The following is a 9,913-nucleotide window of genomic DNA, read 5'->3' as shown; positions in this document are numbered from 1 at the left end:
TGATTGTTAACCAGCTACTGAGCCTTTTGATGAATGCAGACCAGATTTTTTTTTTACCAGATGAATGCAGACCCATAACATCTACTCTTTTACCTCTTCATGTTAGCTTTGCTCTGACCAATCAGAAGCTGGTAGATGGGATGTTAAATGATTTAAGAGTTGATTCTTATGTAAAATCGACTCACTACAACCTGCAAACATCTCATCCACACTGCAAACAAACTTCTTATCACCTGGAAAGGATTCGAGATCAGGCAGCAGAAGGAAGTCACAATTTAAACGTGGAGATAGATAAATATTCATATTTTGTTTTCAAATAGTTCCTGATTTCAGAATTTGTCCATTCAGCTTGTACTCCATTATTATTATCAAAAGACATCTCATCATTTTCTAAATGAATCAGCAAACTAAAGAAATTCAAAACATTAATTTAAAAGGCAGATTATAGAAAACAACGAAGCATTAGTTTAAATTATTGATCCATCAGATATAATATATTATTCTCGTTAATATTGTCCAATTATAATTAAAATGTTTATTATTTTAATATATTAGTGATAGGGCTACTGATATATATATTTGAAAGTTGACACACTCATCAGACTTTAGACAAATTAGATAGTATACATAGTTATCTGATTTGGGTCTTGAGCTCTGGTTTAATAAAATGCGCCCAAATCATGATATTTTCATAAACCTGACTGAGAAAGTTTTTGAGATTTCTGAAGGCAAACCTCTCCCATGTCTGTCAGTGACTGAGTGAGGTCGGACTGGATTTCATCAGGTAAAATGTACTTGGGTGGCTTTTAAAGTATTAGCACTGCTAACAGGCTAGCAGTCTGCATCCAGTTTGCAGTTACTAAACTAGAATACAAAAGATCCTGAATGATCCAACGAACATTAAAGATGTCTAGTGATGTCACAGGTCAAAGGTAAATTAACTCAAATGAACCAGGCAGAGAAATCTGATCAGGTGACCGCTTAAGGTGAATCCTGCCCCTCCCCCATAGCATACTGGGATACGCTGATCTGGATATTTGCTGCAATCAGTCACAGAATAGAAGTTGTAGTTACATAAAAAAAATATGTTTAATGGCTAGTGGTAGATACAGTAGCAGTAGTAGTTGTAGAGTGTTGCAGTACTGCTTGCAGTAGATTTTGTAGTATTTTCAGAAGTAATATAAGCAGCCCCTCCCTACTCTGTGTGTATAAATATGAGTGTTTGAAGGAGGAGCTGCAGGTCTTCTGCTGCATCTCCTACCTTCAACAGAAACGCTCTCAAACATCAGCATGCTGCCAACGTGAGTAATACTCTTTACTATTTTGTACTACTTGTATCTTATACTTTTCTTACCATATGTACTGGTAATAAAGTAGTATAAACACTACTACTAGTTTATACTGTGTTTTATATGAATGTGTATGTCTCCAAGGATTTTAAACTTTAGTGTCAGAAACCTTGTATTTAACAGTGTAGTAATTTCAAAGTACTATAATACCCTGTACGACTGTAGTAATACTTAAGTATTGTAATCCTGTGCATTACTGTAGTAATACTAAAGTACTATAATACTCTGCACTACTGTAGTAATACACAAGTACTGTAATCCTGTTCACTAGTGTAGTTATACATAATTATTGCATTCATGGGCATTACTGTTGTAATACTAAAGTTATATAATACCTTATGCTAATGTAGTAATACTAAAGTACTATAATGCTCTGCACTACTGTAGTTGTACCCAAAACCTGAAATCATATGCACTAATGAAGTAATAATAAAGTAATATTATACTCTACATTTCTGTAGTAATTATGAAGTGTTGTAGAACTCAGTCTACTTTTAATAAAGTACTGAAATACTATAATACTTTGCACTGCTGTAGTAATACTAAAGTACTGTTGTAATCTGCACTACTGTAGTATTATCAGTTCTCTAATACTCTGCACTACTGTCTTACTATTTAAGCACTCTAATATTCTGCACTACTGTAGTCATGCTACAGCATGGGTATTGGCTGCTTCTGAAAAGTATTGATAACTGATGGCCAGTAAACGGATGATCACTTTTGATCACTGATATTTTGCATTGACTCAAACTGATTACTGGTGGTTTTTTATAAGCAACTGACCTCCATTGAGTTCAATAATCCGTCGGCTTTGTCATGGCAGGAAGCTGTTGATAGTATCGATGGTCGTCTTTCTGGCAACAACTGTTTCTACAGCTCCTGTCGAGGGTAAAATACCTCCTTCACATCACATCTGATCTGATCAGGATCAACCTTTGTGGAGATTCAACAGACATGTGTTGTGTTCTGCAGAGAAGGAGCAAGAGCAGGAGGAGGTGGAGGTGGAGGCCACGGACGAAGGGGAGCTGTCCGAGGAGGAGGAGGGTAGGCATGTGTGTGTGTGTGTGTGTGTGTGTGTGTGTGTGTGTGTGTGTGTGTGTGTGTGTGTGTGTGTGTGTGTGTGTGTGTGTGTGTGTGTGTGTGTGTGTGAAGAGAGAGAAACCTGCTTTTATTTTGAAGACAGTTTCCTTATAGTTTTTCATAAACTGTTTCAGTAAGAGAGAGAGGGAAACCTGCTTTTATTTTTGAAAAGACAGCTTCCTTACAGTTTATATAACTTGTTTGAGTAAGATAGAGAGGGAAACCTGCATTTCTTTTGAAAGGTTTGCTTTCTTACAGTTTATATTAACTGTTTGAGTAATATAGAGGGAAACATGCTTTTTATTTTGAAAAGACAGCTTCTTACAGGTAAGGCAAGGTAGTTCTCCAATCAGAGGGTCGGTGGTTCGATACCCGGCTTCGGCAGTCGATGTGTCCTTGGGCAAGACACTTAACCCCAAGTTGCTCCTGAAGGCCATCGGTGTGGACTGATGATGAATGTTAGTTAGAGTCTGATGGTGGCACCTTGATGGTAGCCTGTCATCAGTGTGTGAATGGGTGAATGATATGTAACATACTACTGACTGTAAGTCGCTTTGGATAAAAGCATCTGCTAAATGACTGTAATGTAATGCTTTTATTTTGAAAAGACTGCTTCATTACAGTTCAAATAAACAGTTTGAGTAAGATAGAGAGGGAAACCTGCTTTTATTTTGAAAAGACTGCTTCATTACAGTTCAAATAAACTGTTTGAGTAAGATAGAGAGGGAAACCTGCTTTTATTTTGAAAAGACAGCTTTCTTACAGTTCAAATAAACTGTTTGAATGAGAGAGGGAGAGGGAAACCTGCTTTTATTTTGAAAGATAGCTTTCTTACAGTTCATATAACCTGTTTTAGTGAGAGAGTGGGTTACTTGCTATTATTTTGAGAAGACAACTTTCTTACAGTTTATATAAATTGTTTGAGTAAGAGAGAGGGAAACCTGCTTTTATTTTGAAAAGACTGCTTCCTTACAGTTCAAATAACTGTTTGAGTAAGAGAGATAGGGAACCCTGCTTTTATTTTGAAAAGACAGCTGTCTTACAGTTTATATAAATTGTTTGAGTAAGAGAGACAGGGAACCCTGCTTTTATTTTGAAAAGACAGCTGTCTTACAGTTTATATAAATTATTTGAGTATGACAGAGAGAAACCTGCTTTTATTTTGTAAAGACAGTTTTCTTACAGTTTATATAAATTGTTTGAATGAGAGAGGGAAACCTGCTTTTATTTTGAAAATACACCTTCTTCAGTTTATAGAAATTATTTGAGTAACAGAGAGGGAAACCCACTTTTATCTTGAAAGACAGCTTTCTTACAGTTTATATTAACAGTTTGAGTAAGAGAGAGAAACATGATTTCATTTTGAAAAAGAAAGCTTACAGTTTATATAAACTGTTTAAGTGAGAGAGACACCTGCTTTTATTTTGAAAATACACCTTCCGTACAGTTTATTTAAACTCTTTAAGTAAGAGAGAGGGAACCCTGCTTTTATTTTTAAAAGACAGCTTTCTTACCATTTACAGTGGGTACGGAAAGTATTCAGACCCCTTTAAATTTTTCAATTCAATTCAATTCAATTCAGTTTATTTTGTATAGCCCAGAATCACAAATTACAAATTTGCCTCAGAGGGCTTTACAATCTGTGCACATGCGACATCCTCTGTCCTTCCCTCACATCCTCTGTCCTTACACCCTCACCTCCTCTGTCCTTAGACCCTCACATCCTCTGTCCTTCCCTCACATCGGCACAGGAAAAACTCCCCTAAAAAACCCCTTTAACAGGGAGAAAAAAGGAAGAAACCTCTGGGAGAACGACAGAGGAGGGATCCTTCTCCCAGGATGGACAGAATGCAATAGATGTCATGTGTACAGAATGAACAGCATAACAGAGATACAACACATTCAATGTATATGACATAAATGATTCATATAATAAGACTACATATAATAACAGCAGCAATTATTACAGTAGAATTATAGCCATGAAAATAGGGATAGTAATGTGACTAATAATAATAATCGAAGTAGCAGTGGGTGTCAGTCGGCTCACAGCAGGAGGCACGACTACGGTCCAGGTACCACAACGATTCATGGAAACCTGCAGAACGAGAAAGCAAAAGGGCTTCAGGGTGGAAGTAAAGCTAAAATGCTTAATGGTACAGGTAATAGTAATAGTAATGTGACTAATAATAATAATGGTAGTAGCAGTCGGTGTCAGCAGGGCCGTAGCAGGATGCACATCCACGGTCCAGGTACAGCCACGATTTATAGAAGCCTGCGAAGCGAGAAAGCACAAAGACTCCAGGGTAGAAGCAAGTCAATAAGCGTAATAGTACAGGCAATAATAATAGTAATGTGACTAATAATGATAGTGGTAGTAATAGTGGGTGTCAGCAGGGCCTCAGTCGGTGGCACGATGACAGTCCAAATTTCACTCTTTGTTTCATTGCAGCCATTTGCTAAAATCGAAAAAGTTCATTTTATTTCGCATTAATGTACACTCAGCAACCAATTTTGATAGAAAAAAACAGAAATGTAGAAATTTTTGCAAATTTATTAAAAAAGAAAAACTGAAATATCACATGGTCATAAGTATTCAGACCCTTTGCTGTGACACTCATATTTAACTCACATGCTGTCCATTTCTTCTGATCCTCCTTGAGATGGTTCTACTCCTTCATTGGAGTCCAGCTGTGTTTAATTAAACTGATTGGACTTGATTAGGAAAGGCACACACCTGTCTATATAAGACCTTACAGCTCACAGTGCATGTCAGAACAAATGAGAATCATGAGGTCGAAGGAACTGCCCAAGGAGCTCAGAGACAGAATTGTGGCAAGGCACAGATCTGGCCAAGGTTACAAAAGAATTTCTGCAGCACTCAAGGTTCCTAAGAGCACAGTGGCCTCCATAATCCTTAAATGGAAGATGTATGGGATAACCAGAACTCTTCCTAGACCTGGCCGTCCAGCCAAACTGAGCAATTGTGGGAGAAGAGCCTTGGTGAGAGAGGTAAAGAAGAACCCAAAGATCACTGTGGCTGAGCTCCAGAGATGCAGTAGGGAGATGGGAGAAAGTTCCACAAAGTCAACTATCACTGCAGCCCTCCACCAGTCGGGGCTTTATGGCAGAGTGGCCCGACGGAAGCCTCTCCTCAGTGCAAGACATATGAAAGCCCGCATAGAGTTTGCCAAAAAACACATGGAGGACTCCCAAACTATGAGAAATAAGATTCTCTGGTCTGATGAGACCAAGATTGAACTTTTTGGCGTTAATTCTAAGCGGTATGTGTGGAGAAAACCAGGCACTGCTCATCACCTGCCCAATACAATCCCAACAGTGAAACATGGTGGTGGCAGCATCATGCTATGGGGGTGTTTTTCAGCTGCAGGGACAGGACGACTGGTTGCAATTGAAGGAAAGATGAATGCGGCCAAGTACAGAGATATCCTGGAAGAAAACCTCCTCCAGAGTGCTCAGGACCTCAGACTGGGCCGAAGGTTCACCTTCCAACAAGACAATGACCCGAAGCACACAGCTAAAATAACAAAGGAGTGGCTTCGGAACAAGTCTGTGAATGGCAGAGGATCCCCAAATCCAGGTGTGAGAAACTTGTTGCATCATTCCCAAGAAGACTCATGGCTGTACTAGCTCAAAAGGGTGCTTCTACTCAATACTGAGCAAAGGGTCTGAATACTTATGACCATGTGATATTTCAGTTTTTCTTTTTTAATAAATTTGCAAAAATTTCTACATTTCTGGTTTTTTCTGTCAAGATGGGTTGCTGAGTGTACATTAATGAGAAAAAAAATGAACTTTTTCGATTTTAGCAAATGGCTGCAATGAAACAAAGGGTGAAAAATGTAAAGGGGTCTGAATACTTTCCGTACCCACTGCATACAAACAGTTTGGGTAAGAGAGGGAAACCTACTTTTTTTATCAATCACACTTTTCTAATCAATCAAACATTATTAATCAATCACAGTCTAATGCTGTTGTGTGCATTTAAATAAATAAAAATAATATCAGAATATTAGGGATTTAAAATAAGAGACAAAGGAAAGAAATCTGAAGTCAAAGAGCCCAAAAACAAACCAAGAGGTCAGAACAGAATAGTTGATGACTTGTGATCATAAGAGATCAATACGATTAATACGAAGACACAAAACACAAGTCCAGTCAAGGTCAAAGTGCGAAGAAAAATAAGTCATGATAAATGTTGTTAAAATATCTTTAATTAGACAAATAAATGTTGGATGTTTCTTCCTTTCCAGATGATGATGACTCCAAAAGTCAGGATAAGATTGAGGGTGAGACGCTAAAACACACTAAAGACCCCCCTAACCCCCACTGACCCCCACTGACCCCTGTAAGCCTCACTTACCCCCTAAACCCCTATAAACCCCACTTAGCAACCCTAAACCCCTGTAAACCCCCCTAAAACCCTGTAAACCCCCCTTAACCCCACTAAACCCCGCTAACCCGCATTGACCCCCCAAACCCCTGTAAACCCCCAAAACCCCCCTAAACCCCCCATCCCAAACTGACCCCCCAAACCCCTATAAACCCCCTTAGCCCCCCTAAATCCGTGTAAACCCCCCTAAACCCCACTAAACCCCGCTAACCCGCAGTGACCCCCCAAACCCCTGTAAACCCCGATAACCCCCCTAAACCCCCCATCCCCCACTGACCTCCCCTAAACCCCTGTAGACCCCATTTACCTCCCCTAAACCCCTGAAAACCCCACTAACCCCCCTAACCCTTACCCCCACCCCACCCCGACGATCTGATACTCTGTCCTCCCCATCCTTCTCATGCTCCTCCTCCTCCTGCAGGAGTTGCCATACGACAAACCACCACCATGGCGGCGGCGGCATTCGGAGGTTCAGGTAAGTCGACCCTGATCCAGGCTTTGTTGGTTTCTATTTGTTCTCAGGTTGATGCTCCAGGTCTTAGGTTGATGATTCAGGTCTCAGGTGGATGCTGCTGGTCTCAGGTGGATGCTACAGGTCTCAGGTTGATGATTCAGGTCTCAGGTGGATGCTGCAGGTCTTAGGTGGATGCTGCAGGTCTCAGGTGGATGCTGCAGGTCTCAGGTGGATGCTGCTGGTCTCAGGTGGATGCTGCAGGTCTCAGGTTGATGCTGCAGGTCTCAGGTGGATGCTGCAGGTCTCAGGTTGATGCTGCAGGTCTCAGGTGGATGCTGCAGGTCTCAGGTTGATGCTGCATGTCTCAGGTGGATGCTGCTGGTCTCAAGTTGATGCTGCAGGTCTCAGGTGGATGCTGCATGTCTCAGGTGGATGCTGCAGGTCTCAGGTTGATGCTGCAGGTCTCATGTTGATGCTGCAGTTCTCAGGTGGATGTTGCTGGTCTCAGGTTGATGCTGCAGGTCACAGGTTGATGCTGCAGGTCTCAGGTGGAGTTTTCAGGTCTCAGGTTGATGCTGAAGGTCTTCGGTTGATGCCGAATGTCTCAGATTGATGCTGCAGGTCTCAGGTTGATGCTGCAGGTCTCAGGTGGATGCTGCAGGTATCAGGTTGATGATTCAGTTCTCAGGTGGATGCTGCATGTCTCAGGTGGATGTTTCAGGTCTCAGGTTGATGCTGAAGGTCTTCGGTTGATGCCGAATGTCTCAGATTGATGCTGCAGGTCTCAGGTTGATGCTGCAGGTCTCAGGTGGATGCTGCAGGTATCAGGTTGATGATTCAGTTCTCAGGTGGATGCTGCATGTCTCAGGTGGATGTTTCAGGTCTCAGGTTGATGCTGAAGGTCTTCGGTTGATGCCGAATGTCTCAGATTGATGCTACAGGTCTCAGGTTGATGCTGCATGTCTTAGGTTGATGTTTCAGGTCTCAGGTGGATGCTGCATGTCTTAGGTTGATGTTTCAGGTCTCATGTTGATGCTGCAGGTCTCATGTTGATGCTGCAGGTCTCAGGTTGATGCTGCAGGTCTCAGGGTACTGAAGGGGGTCAAATGAGCCACGGCGCCTCCTGCTGAACGTGATGAAAGCTGCAGTGCAAATGCTGAACACCAACTGTTTACGTGTTATCAAACGGGTCCAGCAGGGTTAGGGTTAGACATATTTTTGTCAAAGCAGTATCATTTATTTTATTACTATCATCCTTATTTTTACTGATCAACCTACCGTTAGAAATGAAGCACATACAATAACACTTCAGAAATAATCATATTAACATGGGATGTGACAATAATGAATCATATTTACAGTGGAATCGTTCTCTCCGGTACACAAAGTATTGTTTATGGACACAGCAGCTTATAATATTTAGCATAACAAATATTAATTTATTATTTATTAACTTAAATAAATTGGCAGTTAAATCTCAGAGACTTGCAGCATCAACCTTCATTCATTCTCTTTATGTCTTTGATAGAAAACCATGAAGCTAATTTCTCCAGTTTCGTCCATAATATTCCCATCGGGGAAACTAATGAGTTATTGTGAAATGTTTTATACAAATGAATTCAGAATAAATGTTCGATCAATATTTTCCCCAAATAAACGTAGACTTTAGTTCAGTGCTCAGACAAAAACGTGACAGCTGACTCTGTATTTAACCATCCTCCTCATCAGGCCACCCTCTGATTCATATATTTATATATTTATATATTTATATATTTATATATTTATATATTTATATATTTATATATTTATATATATTCATTTATTTATATATATTCATTTATTTATATATATTTATGTATATTTATATATTTATAGATATTTATATATTTATAGATATTTATATATTTATATATCTGGTCATTAGGGTTACAATCAGTGGGAGTGAATGTGTGAACAAATGTTGATGTCAGCTGTTTGGCTTTTCCTGTCTGTAAGTGAACCGTGTGTAACGATAATATTATCGTAATTTTAATTATTATCATAATTAGTAATTATAATAACTAATAGTTATTAGTACTCAGTGTTCTCTCTGTGACGGCGGTCAGAGATGTTGGATCAGATCTCACGTGTGTTTTCTCTGCAGGTGTTGCAGCAGGTGTGTCCTCTAACATTGACGATCTGATCGGTGAGTCGATTGTTTCATATCTGACACAAACAGTTACATGAATCACAATACGATCAATTTACTTTCTGTGTTTAATGATGAAACATTAAAATAATACTAGTTTTTTATTTGATATATATATTTAAATGTAAACATGCTGTAATTAGTTAATTGAAGAACAGATAAAGGTTTGTGTTCATTTTCAGCCTCCAGCAGTCAGTCAGCAGGGGGAGGAACAAATGATGGAACAGCAGGAAGTTCTGCAGGTAAACAGGAAGAAGAAGAAGAAGAAGAAGAAGAAGAAGAAGAAGAAGAAGAAGGAGGAGGAGGAGGAGGAGGTTCATCAAACTACAAACTAGTTTATATTCATATTGAAAGCTTGTGTATGAATGTTTATTACATATCTCTCTTTGTTTCAGGTCATGGACGGGATTCTTCACTTGACTCAGCAG

Source organism: Anoplopoma fimbria, chromosome 10 (genome assembly GCF_027596085.1).
Source record: "Anoplopoma fimbria isolate UVic2021 breed Golden Eagle Sablefish chromosome 10, Afim_UVic_2022, whole genome shotgun sequence".
Lineage (NCBI taxonomy): Eukaryota > Metazoa > Chordata > Actinopteri > Perciformes > Anoplopomatidae > Anoplopoma > Anoplopoma fimbria.
This window is presented reverse-complemented; position numbering follows the sequence as displayed.